The following is a 19,308-nucleotide window of genomic DNA, read 5'->3' on the forward strand; positions in this document are numbered from 1 at the left end:
AAATGAGAGTACAAATCCAACTAAATTGACTGACGTATGAATCCTTACGATGTATATTCAATTAAAAAATTAACAATTTAATCAAGTGTTTTTCCCCCTCTTTTTTTCTGGGCCAGTAAAAATATACTAGGGGCCAGTAAAACCCTGATCTACCGGCCCGAGGGGGCCAGTGGGGAAAAAAAGTTATGTTGGATACTAGTACGACATACAACTCTTTTCCTGCTTTCTTGTTCTACAGCAGCCTTACTGTGTGCTTGCTGTAGACTGACCCACCTACAGTGTCAGAGATCAATGGCTACTCCTGTATGGACGAGAGCTCAGCTGCCAGGAGTATGTTCGTTTTTGCAGACAGTGCATGCACACCCGCAGAGGGGAGTGCACACAAGCCATCTCATAGAGCATGCTGTAGCCTTAAAGCACACCAAAGATTCTTTTGTACCTTAAAATAATGTTTCCAAAATCGTTTCAGTGGTTCATCAACTTCTGCATTCACTTTGCGGCCCTCTATCGGCTATAACCACACTATGCAAGTTTGCCAGATCAGGTAGCGGATCTGTAGTTCGAGACATACGACAGCGGTAATGGACAATTCCGCTTCCAACCTGTAGGGTGACCGAAGTGCTTTGGTGTTGCTTTAAGGCTTTCGAGTTGTGTTTATGATTCAGGTTGGAATTAGGAATAAAGTTGGGGTTAGGGTTAGGCTTGTAGTGGCGATGCCTGAGATGATATATGGGGGAGTAATGCAGTCAACTGTTTTTTTGGACTTTGACATTAACGCAGAGATACATGTAAAGAGACCCTGGACTGGAAAGAATAATAACTGATTATTGATACTGAGTTTGCAATTTGGCAATTGCCATGTTGGTATTTTGGAGCCAGAAGTGACCACATTTGGAAAAAAGGGTAGAGCCGGGGGGGGATGACGGCGCTAAGGCATGTCGTCTACGGTTTCATTGGCACTGCTCTAAGCTAAACGCTAAAGAGGGAAACTTGATAATTTTCAACCTGACGTTAGTCATCCGGCGGAGTTTTGCTGGCGGGCGTACCCAATTTGATACCACAGTAAAAAACAAAAAGAAAATCCCAAATCTAAAAAAAGGTGCGAATGTATTTAAGCTCAGTCATATTCAAATACTCTCTGGATATGCAAGTTAAAGATGGGTGTGTGGAAAGCCATTACAACGGCTGCCAAACACTCCCTTTGTTGCAGTGGCGTTTTCAGTAGATACTTTGTGAAATGATAACTTGTTGTTTAATTGTTGCTGTTTTATGTTTAATGTGCATGCTGACATACAGCAGGTGGTAAGAGTCTCTCACCACAGCTGTGACACAAGTTCAAAATGTCCAAATGGAAATAAATTATGATACACATGGAGAATTATATTAGCTTGTCATTGTACATGGACAGAGCACTCTTTCTGGCTTAGTTTGCCTCCTGAACACCATGATATTATCTTCAAATATATGTGTTTCCCTGCAGCCACACAGCACATGAAATAATGGGCTCTTGAGTTTAGTCACTTTAAAAAAATATGTGACAGCAGTATTCATGTCAACATGAAGCAGAGCAATAGTTGTTGATGCCCACAATTTGAATCCGTCAGAATTTACACAAATCATATTACATTCTTAGTACTTAGTAGCCAATACGTGGAGCATTTGGCAACCAGCACTTTGAAAAGATTTCCTTTTAAAAAATAGGTTAACAACATCTACAACAATAGTCACCTTGGCATGTTATTTCACTACAATATGTCTGATAATCAGACTCTGTTGAATGCTGAGCGCCCCTTCCCCTCTGACACACATACACTGCTGTCAGAGTCCTTCAGCGGAAACAGCTTTTTCTCAAGAGCTGCCTTCCAAAAACACTTGACAAGAACAGAAATTGGCAATTCATTCCTTGTTCATTTGTTTTCCTTTTTTTCTCCCTGATAATTTTTTATTGATCACAATCACTTGTTCCCTGCACGTGTTCAGAGTGCAGAGCGTGTTTTTGTCTTTTTTCCCCTCCAACTGCGAGAAGAATAGCCTAATCAATGCAAATTGGTGCTAATCTTCTCGCTCTTTAACGGGAGATTTAGAGAGAGAAGCAAAAAGAACAATTGCAACAAAAGGGAACAGGATAGGCAGCGAAATATATTGAAGAGGGAATAACTGAGAGCCAGATCGACAATGCCAAGCAGTGATCCAGGGAGAAACACAAGAGACACAGATGGAGAGACAGTGAGAGGGTTAGAGACGAGTGCCACCTACCAACTTGTTGAGTGGTCTAGCAGTTGAATGGCACTGGTCTGCTGCCGAGTCCTGTCATTCCCTTCTGTGCGTCCAAAACTGAAGACAGAGAGACAAGAAAATGCCTAAAATCAGAAACAATAACTGACCATGCCCTGATGCAAGCATCAACCCTAAAACCTTCCTGTGTGCTTGTCTGTGTGCTTCAATGAAAGAGGGGATTGTTACTCTCATGCATTCACACGGCAACATTTCATATTTCAAATATTATTCGCAAAATGCTAAGTAGGAGCAGACCCGACTTTTAAGGAATCACACTGCGTGGTGTCAACAATGAAATGAGATCTAGTCCAGTCAGTGTAGTTCACCTCTGACACATGATGGAGGTTTTCCCTCAACCACAACAGACACAACATTCTTAGTATGTCTTTACCTGTCCTTTCCCTCCCTTCCTATCAGGGTATTGTGAGTATTGGGTAAGTGTAGCAATAGACAAAGGTCCTATCATCACCTTGGCACGATTTAAAAAAAATAATAATAAGGTTTTACCCACATAATACATAAGTGAATGGTGACACTGGCGCCCCATATGAGCATCATGACCCATTGTGTTGAAGTTACCGTAAAGGCAGTCTCGCATTGCCAGACATTCCTCCACAGCGCTGCGGAGGAAGGTCTGGCTAGTCCACACAGCATTCCGGGATGGGAGAAAAACATGCTCTGGTTTATTGGCATTTCTTTAAACCAATCACAATCGCCTTGGGCGGCGCTAAGCACCGAGCAGAGCCATGGTGCCGCTGCAAAATAGCCTCGGGAAGGAACTTGTTTTAGTGGAACGTGTGTACATTCAAAGGTTGTTTTAGTCTTGCAACAGAAAAGGCAGATTGGACAGATAGTCTAGCTGCAGAGAGCTGAGGAGCAGTTAACCATAGTCGGAGTTTAAAATTCCAACACAAAGAAAGCGGAAGGAAACGGACATCCTAAAAGAGTGACATCCGGCGGAATTTCCAGGAGAACGAGAGCAATCCCAGAAGTGGAATGTCGTGGATATAGACTAAAAGGAAAAGATGACCTCCATGGATACACTTCCGCCTTAGCTACATATGTTGTTTCAATAAACTACATTGTACAACTGCTTGGTGTCTCTTGTCAGGAAATCTTAAACATGGGTCATTATAAGCATGAATGAAACTGGTTCACTGTTGTAATCCCAGTTCACATGTCCAACCGATATGAATCTACGCTGACCTGCCAACTTTTGACAACCACCTTCCAAATCTGCAAGGGTTGAGTATTGAGGATTGAGGATTCAAAGATGTATCAGAGGGACAGTATGTTGTAATTGTAATGGAGGAAGACACATCACTGTGATGAACAGAAAGATGTCGTGGAGCAGGATTGTTTTAGTGACGTTTGACAGGAGAAAACAAATCTTATTGAATTCACGTTTTTCTGTCTTGATACTCAACACTAACAATTAGAGGAAGTGACACAAGCAGCATCATCTCAGGGAGTTGTGCGTTTAGTGAATTGTATTCACAGTGTTACAGTGTTAGCAGAAGTCAGTGCACACAGAAAGCACTGCAGTATTGTATCATTTACACATTTGGAACAATAATTTAGTTGGCAAGAAAAATAAAGAAATAAATACTAAATAGAACTCATGTGGAACTGTTTAGGAATTTGCTTGCTCAAGGCAAACTCAATGAAACATGGCCTGTGTGTTTTGAAAAGTCTTTGAACCAATTTTCTTTGTCCTTTTTCCTACAATGAAGGAATCAAATGATTATTTTTCCACACCAAGCTTATTTCTTTAAACGACTACAGATCAAATGGGCAAAGGACGAGGAAATGTGAATACCAAAATGAGAAAAGTGGCTGAAATGGGTCCTTGAAAGAAAAAGAAAAAACTATCCCTGCATTCAAAAAGTGTTCTGTGTCCAGTTTCGTCTTTGTTCGTCTTCACTTATAAATGTGTATAAATATTTTATATTTTCATGAATTTCTATGGTGTCTGAGTCTCGGAATACTTGTCAATGCCAAGGTTAAATACATATGAGTAGATAGAGCTTGTGTCCACCTCTAAACTTTGATGTGGCCTCACCGCAATTTTCCATCGGGCAAGTCTGTGCTGCGTTCAGGTTTGGTTTCGTCCTCCGCCACGCGCCATACCACACTGGAGCTGCCCGACTCGCAGATTATAATGTCTCTAAAAGTACTTTACAGAACAATCACCTGTTTATTAGCTCATCATATCTACCTTCCACTCCTGCAATTAAACTCTGTGTCTTTGTTCTGGCGTTGTCTTTACAAAAAAGATCTGTGATGTCTATTGTGTTTTTCCACCTCCAAAATGAATTCCTCGTCGGCTGTGGTGTTGTAGAGGAAACATATTGGCCCGAAGCTCGTGTGAAAATAGACCTTTAGCGGAGCGGAGAGCCGCTTCACGCGTGCTTCTGGGACGCGCCATGGCGCAGCTGGTGGAATATCAAACATTGACTAGAATGGCTGTGATTGCTCGCATCCGGAAGGCAGTGCAGAATGCGCCCGGTGGAAAATAGGGGTTGGACTAACCGTGTTTCTCCACAGAAGGGTCAAATGGTGCTTTTGACACAAGGATTAGTGTAAACAAGAGAAAGAGAAGGACATGGGAGCTACAGACACAGCATCTAAGTGACAGAGATACTAATGTGTTTTGTTTTTTTGAAGATCAAATTGAAAATCGAGGCAAAATGCTTGCATGTAGGAAAACACACACACACACACACACACACCGCCAAGACGTACGCATTATGACAACCACACACACACACACACCAGAGCCTGGAGAGGTCCAACTCTTCAATGTGACATTGAGCTAATCAGATTTGAGGGAGAAAAGTGTTGGATAAACAAATCGCTCTTTCCATCCCGAGCCCCCCCTCTCCCACACTCTGTCACTAATCAGTAGAAGAGCTTTTAGAGTGCAGAGAGGGATTCATATTTACTCACTAATTCATGTCAACAGCCAAATCTACTCCATGGCGATGAATAAACAACTATTTACCCCCATAAACCAAAGCGAAATGATGGCGATCGCCGTCCGGTCAAGTTTAGCCATCTTAATCCGGATCCTACATGATTATGATGAAAAAGTAAACGAGATTTGGGTTCATTTAAGTAACTGAGGAGAGGGACATTTGTAGCCGACTTATTTATATGGATAGGACCAGTACACGTTTGTGTTAAATTCATCAGCCACAGTTCAAAGTTTTGTGCTCCTTGAAAGCAGTTTTTATTTCATCCATTTTCCTCTAGTCTTTTGTGGGGTGACTGATACCTCTCCAGCCTCTAATCTTCTCAGACGGATTTAGATAAAACGGTTGATGATGATGATGATGATGATGATGATGATGATGATGATACTGTATAATCAATTGAATGATGTTTTATTCAGTTAAAGATCATTTTGAAAGATTTTTACTATGATAATGTAGAAAAACTGATTTAAAAATGTAAGACGGTCCACAATCATTATAGGAAGGCTCAGATTGTAATACATACATATATATATATATATATATATATATATATATATATATATATATATTAGTGCTGTCAAACGATTAAAATATTTAATTGCATTAATGTCAGAGTTAACTCGCAATTAATCGCATATTTTTATCTATTCTAAATGTCCCTTGATTTCTTTTTGTCGTATTTTTTTCTCATTTTAATGCTCTTATCAGCACGGAAAAGTGGATCGGCTTGCTTAGTGCTTTTGTCGCCTGGCTTTGATGAGGGGTATTTCAGACTGGACGTGCTGCGATGATAGCTCAGTTCACAATGACAAAACACACACAGATCACTTTGGTCTTGTCAGTGGAACCATTTGGCAACTTTTTAAAAGTAAAATTTCCACTCAGAATCTTACTGGCATCCATTTCGGCATCTCACACTCGCCATCCACTAACGTGACTCCTCTTTGGCCGGCTCGCAAGACCAAACAAGTGTGTTGTTTTGTTTCCGGTCTAGCTAGATCCGGTGTGGTGTTGTAGTTTTTCTAACGTTACTAGTTGTTGCAACAGCATTTGAAAAAAACTACAAAGTTTGCTAGGCCAAAAAGAACATTAATCTCGTGATAAAAAAGTTGACGCCGTTAAAATGGGTTTGCATTAACGCCGTTAATAACGCGTTTAACTGACAGCACTAATATATACATATATATATATATATATATATATATATATATATATATGCGGGCTTAAGGAAACACATTCACACTTACAGGGTTTCCAGTTCGCCGGGAGCTGACTTTGGTCTGTTATACATCCTATGTTGAATCTAATCACAGTACTTTGCATAAGCATACAAACATATAGTGCAAAAGAAATAAATAAAAAAAACGGCATTTATTAAGGTAAACAAGATTTCAAGATTAACTTCCATTTTCCCCATGGGTAAACTTGTTTGGACTCTGTACTTTTCGGTTAGTCGATTCACAGAAGAATTCAACAAATTTGAAAATTGATTAATAAAGATTGAAGTTTAATTCATCAGCAATGTATAACACAGATTGGCACAACGGAATGCAGCTGTAATCCCTTTGTCCAACGTGAAATATATAATATAAATTTGTTTGTGAATTGAGAATCTTGGGGTTTTTGAGCTGTTGGTTAGACGTCACTTGGGAAATTGTGAAACATCTTTCACTGTTTTGTGACTTTGTCTGACAGAGATTATCACAACATGTGATCGAGATTCATTGATAATGAAAATGGCAGAGGGGAGCAGAGGAGGTCCACAGAGCCATTGGTTGGCTCTATTGCAGTGTTAATGAGACACATGTCATCCTGTCACCTCTCCACCTCTTTAACATGACACGACACCTGCATCACCTTACAGCTCGCCCACACGGCAGCAAAAAAAATAAAAGTCCATCTGTCTATTAATTAAGCTAACATTTTTGCAAACACGGATACAAAACTATCGAGCATTTCAGTGCTCCATGTCATTCATTTTGGAAAAGTCAACAATCATATATGGCTGCCATGTCCAGGTGTCTACGTACCAAAGATACATATGGATGACCCATTTCTGTGCTCCTGTACTTTACTCTATAGCTAGCTATATACTGTATCGCTTGGTATAATGGCTGGAAGGCGTTAGCATAAAGAAAAGAAACTTCAACATCAAACCTCATGTGCGATTTGTTAATTTAAGTTGGACTTAAGATAATGAAAGAAAATTTCTAAAAAAGAGTCTTGTATAAAAGTAGCCAACGTTTGATTTAGCCTTTAAGATTTAGCCTTTAACAGTCAAATACAGTCAAATACTGCCACAACCAAGACAATGTTAGTTTATCCAACTCAGTTGTTTCTATGTTTATTTGCCTATACATCTCTCGGTCAGTAAATCCATTCATCTGTTTATCAGTGTTCTGTATCTCTCTTAGCTAGAGGCTTTCTCACTCTGCCAAGGAAGAAGGATAACATTCTGCTCGTAGGAGGACTGGCTGAGCCGCGCTGTTCCTTTTCCATATTTATGACTGAGAGGTGTGCAAGGAATTGCTTCCACACCCCCCTCCCACTTTAGGTCTTCTTCAACATCTTCCAACTATGTATCTATCCATCTGTCCGTCCTTCCACAGTACCTGCTCATCTGTGGGTTTTTTCCCTCTGTGCTGATAGGAAAGTTATGACAGTAGGTTGTTTCAGTTTCAAACAGCATCTCACCTTATCTTTCTGTGTGCATTACATGGTTTTCTCTTTATCTTTGGCTGATGCTAAGTGATCACTTCTGAGAGTTTTGTAGGAGCACGTTGTTTCTTGCTTGTTTGGTTGTTTTGGCTGGACCGCAGCAAAGCGAGACCAGCCCTATAAACATAAGTCCGTTCCTGACTGAGTGATAAAGTTACATTATTGGTCGGAGTGAGTGATCCGAATACACCAGTCAAGTGTTTGAGTTTCCTCCTTGGGCGTTGTTCTTTCAAAATGAAAAGGAAAAACAAAAAGTGGTAACATTTTGCTCTTGCTGCGATCATTTCCAAAGGGAAAAGAAAAGCAGTCGAGGTAATCAGGGCAGGCATTTAGTTAAGTTAGCTAGACCATATGCCTATGTGCATAATATCTAGACAGACAAAATATTGTGGTCTAAATTAATGTGATTTTATAGATGCAGGTAGGCTGCAAGTGTGTTAACCTAGCTTGTTTAAAGTCTCTGAAAAATAACTACGGTAAACATATAGAATCAATAAATAAATAAATACTATTCTCAAACACCTCAACTGCAGAGACAGGACTTTTTTTTTCTAATTTTCACATTTTGAGTAGTATATTTGGTCATATTTTAGTATGAAGCTCCCTTCTTTTCTGATCGGCTCCTGCCCTATAACATTGTTGTAGGGCTGGTTCAGAAAATACGAATATTTTTTCAATGGGTAGGTATTCGATTTAAAATTTTGGGGAAAAAAAAAAAACCTGGTGTTTTGTAGGGATTAAGCTGCTAGTTAAATGTCTGCTACAAGCAAGCAGTCTGATGTGTGTAGGGGTCTGTGTGGTTATACTGCAGCAGCCTGGTGTCGTTGTTAGGCCATTTGACAAAGGTAAAGATGTCAATACAGTGGCTCACACACACTCAGTGGCTAAGCACTCGTTCACATACAATGCGTCGGTTGTCACTCGTCAGAGAGTCCAGCAAAAACGCAGGTCTTTCCATTTGTTGTGAATGCCTGCAGCAAAAAGTTAAGTCCGATTCAACTTTTGGACAAAAGCAACCCAACGTCAATCTGCAGAAGACAGTCATGTAGCCGGAGATCAGAGTCGTCAGTCCGTGTCGCAGCGTGAGAGCCCCGTTAACGTTACTGTAAAGAGGAAACATCACTGCCTCTATCGCTGCTGCAAAAAGGTTTTAAACACTATGACGGTAAAACACGAACCACAAGCACTGAACTGCCCAGGACTTTGTGTAACAACAGGAGACTGTTTGCTGCAACAACAAAGCAGTCGCTTCTTCTCTCACTTCATCTCTCGCTTCATCTCTCGCTTCATCTCTTTTCTTTCTGTCTTTTTCCGTGAAATAAAGCTGCCTTCAGTTGTGGTCTAAATCTTTGGTTTCCCCCCCGTCACCGAAGCTTCAAATATTCGCTGTTGAAAGGCACCGAAGCTTCGAAGCACAAAAAAAACGGTATTCGGTACAGCCCTTAAATTCTTTTTACAGCGTTATGCTGTTAATACAAAGTCAATACTTCCTGTTAGGGGTCGATTATTTGGACAGATGGAGTAAAAGAATATTTAAGAAATGCGCTGGTGGCTGTGATGCAGCCGCCCCTCTCTCTGTCTGTATTCACCACTCTGTAGTCTCCCTCAATGTCCTGCCCACATCGCAGCACATCGAGCACAGCAGTTAAATGTAAGGCTGCAGATAAACAACAAGACAGTCTATGCTGAAGTTGCAAAAAGACCCAGTGTTTCAGCTGGTAACGTTCTACCATGACGGCAAAAAAGTCACCGAAGGGAAACCGTAGTTTCTGGAGGTGGAACGGTCATCTACCAATCAGAAGGACGATGGTTCAATGGCCCCTACAGTCTACACGTCGAAGTGTTCTTAGGCAAGGTGCTGAACCCCAGAGTGCCCCCAGAGGCTAAATCGTCATCAGACTGATAGTCGATGGGTTCCAACATTGAAAATGATCTAACTTTTTGTGCTATCAATTCTTTTCAATGTGCTCAAAGTTATATTTTAAAACCAGTGTTTCAAATGTCATATACCTGGGGGGAAAGTGACGTTTAAACATTGTAGCACTAAACATTTTTTTGGGAGTGTTGATTTAATGAGAAGGCAATTCTCTGTAATTGTTTTTGCCTCTTCAGATGAAATACTGATATATGCACTATGTCGTAGCTTAAATGTGATAGGGACATTATAAGATTGTAGTGTATATGAACATCTTGTTTAGAAAATACTGTAGCTTTATTCTAGAGAACAGTTGGTTATCTGGGATACTTTATATGCATATAAAGATGGTTATTAAAAAGTTTCTCTCCTGATTGGCTTGAGGGTTAATGACCAATCAAAATAGAAGGAAAACAAACAAGAACACACCCTACACATAATCAAAGCTAGTGATGTCTAGGAAAAGCAAAGCACACTCTTTACATAATGACATGGTACGCTGAAACATATCATCTTCTCAATCAAATACAACAGACAGTGCAGTTATAATCCTGCTATTTAACCCTTTGACGACTATCGTCTCTTATATGAGATGTCAGCTGGCTAGCCTTTGCTGCATTCGGACTTGCACAGTATCTGACATTCAAACAACATGCAACATGTCTGGGTATGAGTGGGACTGCACTAAATGCCCTGGAAGCTACAGAATTTTAATTGAAGAAATACACCTAATGTGAGCATGCAACCCAGTCTCACCGCAGTTTGTGAAATAGTCACAAAATTTGATCTGTTGATTCGTGTACACAAACACGATTTTCCCATTATTTTTGTGAAACCCTAGACTAAATCGCAAATGTGTATTATTCTGGAACCTCTCAGTTCATTTTCGGTTTTCAAGGGGCACAGACCACAATGCCTCTGGACGCAATCAGATAGACCTAAAACCAATCGGAGCAACAAACCCAACCTACAACCAATCGATGTGACGCAGCCCTGAGCAACACGTGTAAGTTGGGGCGGTGCTTGGTCGGATTTTAAGCAGGAAAAACATGGTACCCTGGTCACAACCTTTCACAAATTACAGATAAACAGTGCACTCAAATGTGTTTCTGAAAACATTTGAGTGGGAAAATAGGCATACAGTAACAGAATCTTGATTTATATTTGATTTGCATCGCCTAGTCTGACCGTTAGATCGGAGTTTCGTGAGCTTGGTGCGTTGCACTGGACAGACCTACCTATGCTCCTCTGTCAGTCATCGTCGTAAACCCGCCCCATAATAAATAAATGGTTGTGATTGGTCTGCCCAAGGGCCAGGTCGGCTAGAAATCTGTCTGTATGTGAAGGGGGCCAGACGTATCTGTCAGAGCAAATGAACCATGAGCTTGCAGATTTGGCTGGTTCCCAGGCTACATTGTTTTTGCACGCAAAATTAAAATACAAAAAAAAAATACAACAAAATACAAATAAAAGCAACATAGCAATGCATGGAAAAAGTGGAAAAAGTCAAAGAAACAAGTAAATAAACTATTGTAAACTATGTTGCTAATGACGTGTTCAAGGAGAAATGGAGGCAAAACCCTAAAACTACAACCACTACAAAAACTCTCCTGGGCCCATGTTGACAATGTCATGTCCCATCAACACATCCCCAGCGCACTGCTTTGAAGTTTGATTTCAGAATATTGTTTTGAGCAATCTACAAACATCAGGTTTCTAGTCATTCCCTTAGAATCACTAAGCAAGGACTTCTTTTAAGATCTGTCATTTTGCACTAATCTTCTGAGGATAATGCACTAAAACAGTCTCCTCTGTTGCTGTCCGCCAGGGGAATGTCAGCATCCACTTTGTATGTATATAGTTCTTCTGAGCGAATACTGTGCTCTGAATCAATAATTCCTCACAACGGCAATTCCACACAACACCGAATGTGTGATGATAGCTGCTCCAAAGAAAAAAGCATAGTGAACTGTAGGTATGTACAGTTACATATTTGATAACCGATATCAGTTAATGCCAAACTTTCAAGAGTAAAATAAAGTCTACATTTTTAGATTGACACATTTATTTTTATAATAGTGCACCAATATTTAGAGAGCCTTCGCTATCCCCAGAATAAAGAATAAACAAAAACCGTTAACGTAACTATATATGTATGTATGTATATTCGCGGCTATCGGCCATTTCCGAAAAAATACTGTCTGATGCCGTTTCCCCATGTTCCCATGTATAAATGTAGATGGACATTTAGTCTAATTAGTATACAAAAATGACTGATGAGCAACGTGATATCATGACTTCACGTAAACATACACGGCCACTTTCTTAAGCCAAGTGGCGTGTTATCTGTATGCATTTTGAGCTACCCGCGTCTATGTCTACCCTGTATACAGCAGACGTAAACATACATGCCATTTTCTAAAGCCAAGTGGCGTGTTATCTGTACGCATTTTGAGCGCCGTATACAGTGGACGGGTTGGGTTTAGGAAAACAACAACGGGGTTGGGTTTAGTAAGAAAGCGATAGCTGAGTTTAGGAAACGTGACACGCGGGACACGCACCCCGCTCTCCTGGGTGAAAGTCCTGTGTTTGACCCATTCTCCACTCCAACCAGCCTCCCTACTCGCTACGGCATAAATTCACACGTAATCGCAAGGTAATGTAAGTCAATGGAGGCCAAACGGCGTTGATAAACACGCTAAAAAGCGAGTATACGTCTTGATAACGCCAATAATAGCATACAAATTGGCGTGTCATACATCGCCACTTTATGAGATCAGTCTGTGATGAGAGAAAGCAGTTAGAATGCTTGGGCGACGCTCAGGTGGCAGCATAACTTTACATTACACTGCCACCCCAGTGTGTGATTTCACATAGCATGCATTCCTGGAAGCAAAACAGGTGTGACGTATAACACAACAATGTTTGTGTGCGTGAGCCGATCTGCATTGATTATCAACACTGCGAACCCAACCGGACCTACAACTTTATGTATTATAATAGCGAAACTGTCAGTAGAGAGGACAGAGACGGACGGCCGCAGAGCCTGTCCCCCCACCGCGCGATGCGGCTTAAAGGCACATCAGTTCCTATTTGAAAGTGGCCATTGATGTTTTCAATGTGATTGTCACATTGTTTCTTATCTTTTGTGCTCATTTTTAATTGTAGTGTTTTGGGACAATGAAGCATGGTGGTTTAGCACTTTGAAAAAAAATTGATTGATTGATTTATTGATTGATTGCTGTTTAGAAAGGCTGCAAGTCTTTTACAATAAACGGAATAACTGTGGCATCATTCATCCTCTCCTCTATCCTCCCTCTGCCGCTGATGTGAAGATACTTTGAGTTTTGTCTTGTCTGACAAAGTGTATTGTTTCAACATTGTTACAAAATAACCTGAAGTCTTAACAATGTTTAAACTTTTCTCTGAGGGATATAGAAATTAAAGGTGAAAGCATGGCAGGTTGCTACAAAGCCAATAGACATTAAGACTAAATGACATAAATGAACTACTGGAAAGCACTCAACATTACAGACTAATGACATATTACAGTAGATCTACTTTCAAATGGTCTGTGTCTAATTGACATATAGAACATTCTTGGTGAAGTCTTGCAATCTTGCCATTTCCCTCTCATTTCTGTGTGGCCAGTGGAGAACTACATCAGCATTAAGAGTGTCTCCTCTTCCTCGGTCTCTCTCTTTGTCTCTCACTCTTGTTCAAAGCTGCATCTCCTTGTGGGACGTTGATTATGATAATAGACAGGTGATTGTCACAAAAAACTCTGCTGTAATTGTTCATCAGTGAGCAATAATTTTCGACTTGATTTCAAACGGCTGGTGTGTGTGTGTGTGTGTGTGTGTGTGTTCGTGTGCATCCTCAAACACACTGAGATAAGTAGTGAAAGAATGAGGCAGGACATGGGTTGAAATTTTAACAAGTCTAACAGATTAAAATCGTTAATGTCATTATAGAGAAACATACAGACAAAATAAATGGAAGTAGGAACAGAGTAATATAAAAGAAAAATGTTGGCAGTTAATCTTTATTCTTTGTCATGGTAGCTGTGTGGCGTTCTGCGCCTCTAATAAGATAAAAAAAAATCCTGATCTTAAGATGTATATACTGCCTAATAGACTGCAGGAGCCGGTGTTAATACCACTAACGTCACTGCTACAGTCCTAAGTCTTAACAGTTGCTAAGACCTAGATCTTTAATATAGCTTAAATGAACGTGGGGTATCAACATTTTGATGACCCTGGGATAACGTTACTGATAATACAGTCAGATGGAAACATCCAAGATTAGCTAACGGTTAACGGAGACTGGAGACTCATTCAGGTAGCTAACGTTAACAAAAGATGTTGGGAAACGACACCTCTGGCCGTTCTGTTGGGTCGTTTGTCCAGTCACTTCGTTTGTCGTTTGTCGTTTGTCCATTGCTCGAACATTCCAACCCGCGGGCTTAAGGCTGTTTTACAGTTGTGCGCAAACTCCACGCCGTAGCTACGGCGTCACTCCTACGGCGTTGTGACCCTTACGGAGTTCTGCGTCGAGGTTGAACGTGTTTCTTTGCATGGCGGTGCATTTCACGCCTCAAGCCGGCGTGTGTGTGTGGGTGTGGGGGGCAGTGGGTGATAGAGCGAGGGAGAAAGTGAGAGAGTGACAGCAATTGTCTTCGGAGCAAGTTGAGACTCTAGAGGCATAGTGAGAGAAACAAAGTGTCTCCCCTGTTCTTTCTGACCAAGGTGGGAAATCTGTAGCAGGAGAAGTTAACCCTGTCCTTGATTTCATGTTGTTTATGGAGAAGGAGAACCAGGAAATGAGGGGGAAATGCAACGCTACCAAGCCACGGCGGAGCGGCGTGGGCGCGCCGCGACGTGTAGTTACATTTTTCGAGAGGTGTACGTTGGGCTACGGCGTAGGGTCTGGGGTAGATGCAGAGAGGTCTGTGGGGGTCTGGGAGGGTCCGCCGTCGATTCTACGCACGACTATAAAACGGCCTTTAGGGTCATCCCCCCTGTCTCTCCGCCATTTTCTGTCTTCAGCTGTCCTAGCCAATGAAGGCAAAAAAGCCCAAAAAATTATCTCTAACAAGAAAAAAAATGCACATAATATTGCTACGGCTGCTCTGACTAACCATGAACATCCTAGTGTTTGTCTACTTGCTGCTTACATTTACAGTTTTTTTCGATTGCTAAACGACAGTGGGCACAACTGGAGTCACATGTGCAAAACTCTAACTACAGTCTGCACAGCAGCAGTTCATGTGGACCAAACTCCAGTTCGTTTTTCATTGCTTGAACACAGTTTTCAAAACTCTACACACTTATCCCATGACTTTAACCACAACGTGCACAACACTGTAGATCTACAGCACTTTGTTCAAATGCTAACACACTGCTGTCAAAACTGTTAACCACACATTCAAAACAGAATAGATTTCAGTCTGGTGCCTATCAAACACTGCTGAATGGAATTTTAGCTGAAAGCCTAAGCAGGTGTCTTGTTTTAGACTAGTTAGTGAAGATATACGGTATTTATACAGAGAAAGCTCAGAAAGCCCTTTTTTGTATACAAACACCAAATAAGAATGAAACAATTATACACTGTACCGTTTGAGAGAAACCGGTAAAAGAGCAAAGATACCAATATGTCCAGGGAAGATGTCTGAGGTTATGTACACAGCTATAAAAAAAAGTGAAAAACACTATATCTTTACAATAGTAACACTGCGTTCTTACTGTTTTTCAGAAAGTAATGGAGGTGAAAGCAATAGAAACACCACATTCATTTGTATTTAGAGATAATGCAGACATCCAATGTGATGAAGAAAACTTGCCACATGATGCTGGAGAGAGGCAGGATTAGTCACACTATTCTTTGGTACTGTTACGTATGTACCTTTGTACAAAATACTTTATTGAAGAAAACTGCTGATTTTCATTCCTTCTTGTTTACCTTATGTAAAAATTGGTATGCTATACAATCTATATTTTTTCCTTAAATAAACTATTGAGTAGTGTCAAGTCACTCAAATTGTTCAAACTGTAAAGATGAAAATGTTTGTCATTTCTGTATTGGTGTTTGATGCTAGTGTTTTTACCCTCAGTGTGTTCTGAGTGACAGTGTGTGTTATCTCAGTGAGGCTTGTGCATAGTGTTTGGCTGCACTGAGCCTGTTTTGAGACGTGTGTTAAGAGTTGTGTTACTTTGAATGAGTTTTGCAGGTGATATGAACTGTTTAGCTCAGGTGACTGTTGGTAGTGCAGACTGTAGTTTGAGTTTTGCACATGTGACTCCAGTTCTGCCCACTGTCGTCTAACAATCGGAAAAAACTGTAATTACATTTTTTTCATTTCATTTAGTTGCCTTGGTTACCATGTTCACACACACACACACACACACACACACACACACACACACACACACACACACACACAGTGAACAGATATATAGAAGTGCTACACACAGACATACCAACTCACATACACTCAGCCTCTGTGTAGAGAGAGGTGACTGTGTAATGGCGTCAAAGCAACAGCTGCGGATGATCTCACATGACCCTTAAGGTTGTCATGGCAGCGTCAGTCTTGTTACCACGACACACCACACTGTTCCATTACCGAGCAACATTATTTATTTATGAAACCTTCCCTTTACGGTTCTTACTTTGAGTGTGAGAGTTTTGGTCTCTCAACATGACGGCAAGAATGTGGATATTTTTGCCCGTGTGTGTGTGTGTGTGTGTGTGTGTGTGTCTGTGTCTGTCTGTTTGTGTGTGTCCGTGTCTGTTAGACGCATATGGCTGTGTACCTGCATGCAAAGGCTTGCAGCATTTTAAAAAGCCCAAGCCAGGCTGAGATTCGTATTGGGTGGATTTCTAGAGAGGTGGGTAGATAGATACGCCCCCAGCGGACGTCGTACTACACCGTTGAAAAGCTTCGGAAGCGACTCACAAAAATGGCAGAGAGACTAGAACGACATGATAAGTGTCTGAATGTACGATTCTCTCTGACCTCTCTTATGCAGCTATAAATAGAAAGGCTGCTGCGTGGAGACAAGTTGCCCAGGACGTTGACATGTCAGGTCGGTTAAATGTGATATAGCGGTATAATGTCAATAGTTCAGTGTCTGTTGCTAGCTAACCAATTAGCATTAGCAGGTTTGTTTATCAGTACCATAGCAACGCTAACTTCCGTCGGATAGGAACCGTCCGTAGCCTTTCGCAAGAGTTCAATTTTTTGAACGCATCTGGATGACCAACTGACACGATTTTTTTCGCACCGCATTCGTTCGGACCCGGTTCAGACCCATTCGCATGCGGTCTGCGAATCTCCATAGGAAATTAATGACTTCCGGCCGTTTCGAAGCCGTATCGTAGCTGATTTCAACTGCCAGTGTGAAGGCGGCGTTACTCTGGGCAATGATATTAGTGTTAAAGGGGTGATATAATGATTATAGGGTATTTTACACTGTTCCATAAGGTCTCCTAATGGGGTATGTAACATTGGTTGGGCTGAAAATTGCCCGAATGCTATTTTATTGGGCCCTTAACTACCCTGTGAATATGGCTCTATTTGGAACAAGAGCTTTTCTTCCAAATATGTTATGCAGAATGAGCTGCGTGCTGATTGGTTTGAGCAAACTACATAGAAACACATGGGAGACTCGACAGCAGGTCTCATATTTCAGACACTGCAAAGTTATACATTGTTTGTCGGGCTATTTTGTTATTAAATTCACTTCTGAGTGAGAAATCAACTATATAAAGCTCAAATATGGGCCGTTTTACAAAAATGTATGGCCAATTGCAAATTTGGTAAGACTGTGTGTTGGATTTCAGTGCCGGTGTTGCTGCCTCGCCGCCCGGCCTGCCTTCCTTCACAGACCCCGGCCTGCTATGAGGTACTTGGAGCTCCGTCACGACTGGCAGCCCACAGCACTCAATACCCATGCAAAGTCACCGTCTTTTGGGCTAAATGGACAACCAAATGCTGCTGCCCTGACAGAGCTCCAGGGCCTGCAACTCCCCTCTTCCTGCTAGCTAAATGGCCCGTGTGTGAGAGTGAGAGCGCGGTCAGCGAGCCAGTCTAACAGAGCTCAATCGAGCTCACAGCAGGCCGGGGTCTGTGAAGGAAGGCAGGCCAGGCGGCGAGGCAACAACCCAGGCAGCACGGGCACTAAATTCCGACACACAGTCGGACAAAATTTGCAATTAGCCATCCATTTTCGTAAAGCGGCCCATATTTGAGCTTAACATAGTTGATTTCTCGCATAAAAAAGTTTCAGAAGTGAATTTAATAACGAAATAGCCCAGATAAGAGGAACATTTTATTTTTATTCAATGGTGATTTACAGTTTTACTGTGCTCATGAGTTATGTTGGTCGCTATGGAAACCAAAACTTTGTCAGTTACTTGTGTTACATTTGGAACCGTTGATCGGATTCTAAAGCACATTTTCCAAACGATTCCAAGTTGGAACCCGTCCTCGATGCCCAATCCTAAATGCCAGTGGCATCCCACGATTCGCTTTGTTTTTGTTTTGTCAACTTTCTGTCACTGTTTTGGCATGGAGTGGAGGGCTTCGAGGGGAAGGGGGGATCCCAGCCCGCTGCAAAGCCTGCCATCACCATGTAATTGTAATGTCTCCCATGAGTTCACCTGGAACTCCCAAACAGCAAGTATATGTTAACTTTAGAGATGCACCAATCTGACCTTTTCAGTCCTTATACTAGGGCTGGGCGATATGGACAAAATCAAATATCACAATATTTTTGACCAAATACCTCGATATCGATACCGCAACGATATTGTTGTGATGACTATCGGTGCTTTAACAAAAATATTTACACAATGAGATTTTTGATAAATAATCACCAGTAATGTGGATATAATGGCTAAGTGGGTAAAGGCAAATAATAGAACAGTTACAACAGTCTGGTAAGTTCAGAAAATGACATCACTTTACTGTAATGCAGCCTTTAAAACCAGGAAAAGACTTATGCCATATTACGATATTACGATATCCAAAATCTAAGACGATATCTAGTCTCATATCACGATATCGATATAATATCGATATATTGCCCAGCTCTACCTTATACCATTGACCGTATATAAAGATGGACGGCTTTACAATGGTCCCACGATAATTCCTATGGCCATTAGATGTCGGTGCCTAAGAACTAACATTAATATGAGTCGTTTTAAGCTGCTTGCACAATCGACCTATCCAGCCGTTTTCTGGGTGAGGACGGTCTGAAATGTGACCTGGCCTACCTTATATTCTGTGCATGTGTGCCTGTTGGAGAGTCTGTGTGTGATAACCTTGTGTGTGTTTGCTCCCTGTCACTATCTTAGGCGCCTGCAGTCTGAAGGAAAGCATCTGGTTTCAGCATCTGGACAGACACACACACA

At 41.3% G+C, this 19,308-nt stretch overlaps 1 long non-coding RNA gene across 1 annotated transcript in view; it reads right to left on the reverse strand.

Annotated features, from left to right (window-relative positions):
- Positions 1-2,260: 2,260 nt before the first annotated feature.
- The window catches only part of LOC120563164, a 66,824-nt gene continuing 49,776 nt past the window's right edge, over positions 2,261-19,308 (reverse strand). Inside the window, exon 3 of the long non-coding RNA XR_005639917.1 lies at positions 2,261-2,334. This is a non-coding gene — a long non-coding RNA (uncharacterized LOC120563164). The remainder of the gene's footprint in view (positions 2,335-19,308) is intronic.

This window comes from Perca fluviatilis, chromosome 1 (genome assembly GCF_010015445.1).
Source record: "Perca fluviatilis chromosome 1, GENO_Pfluv_1.0, whole genome shotgun sequence".
Classification (NCBI taxonomy): domain Eukaryota; kingdom Metazoa; phylum Chordata; class Actinopteri; order Perciformes; family Percidae; genus Perca; species Perca fluviatilis.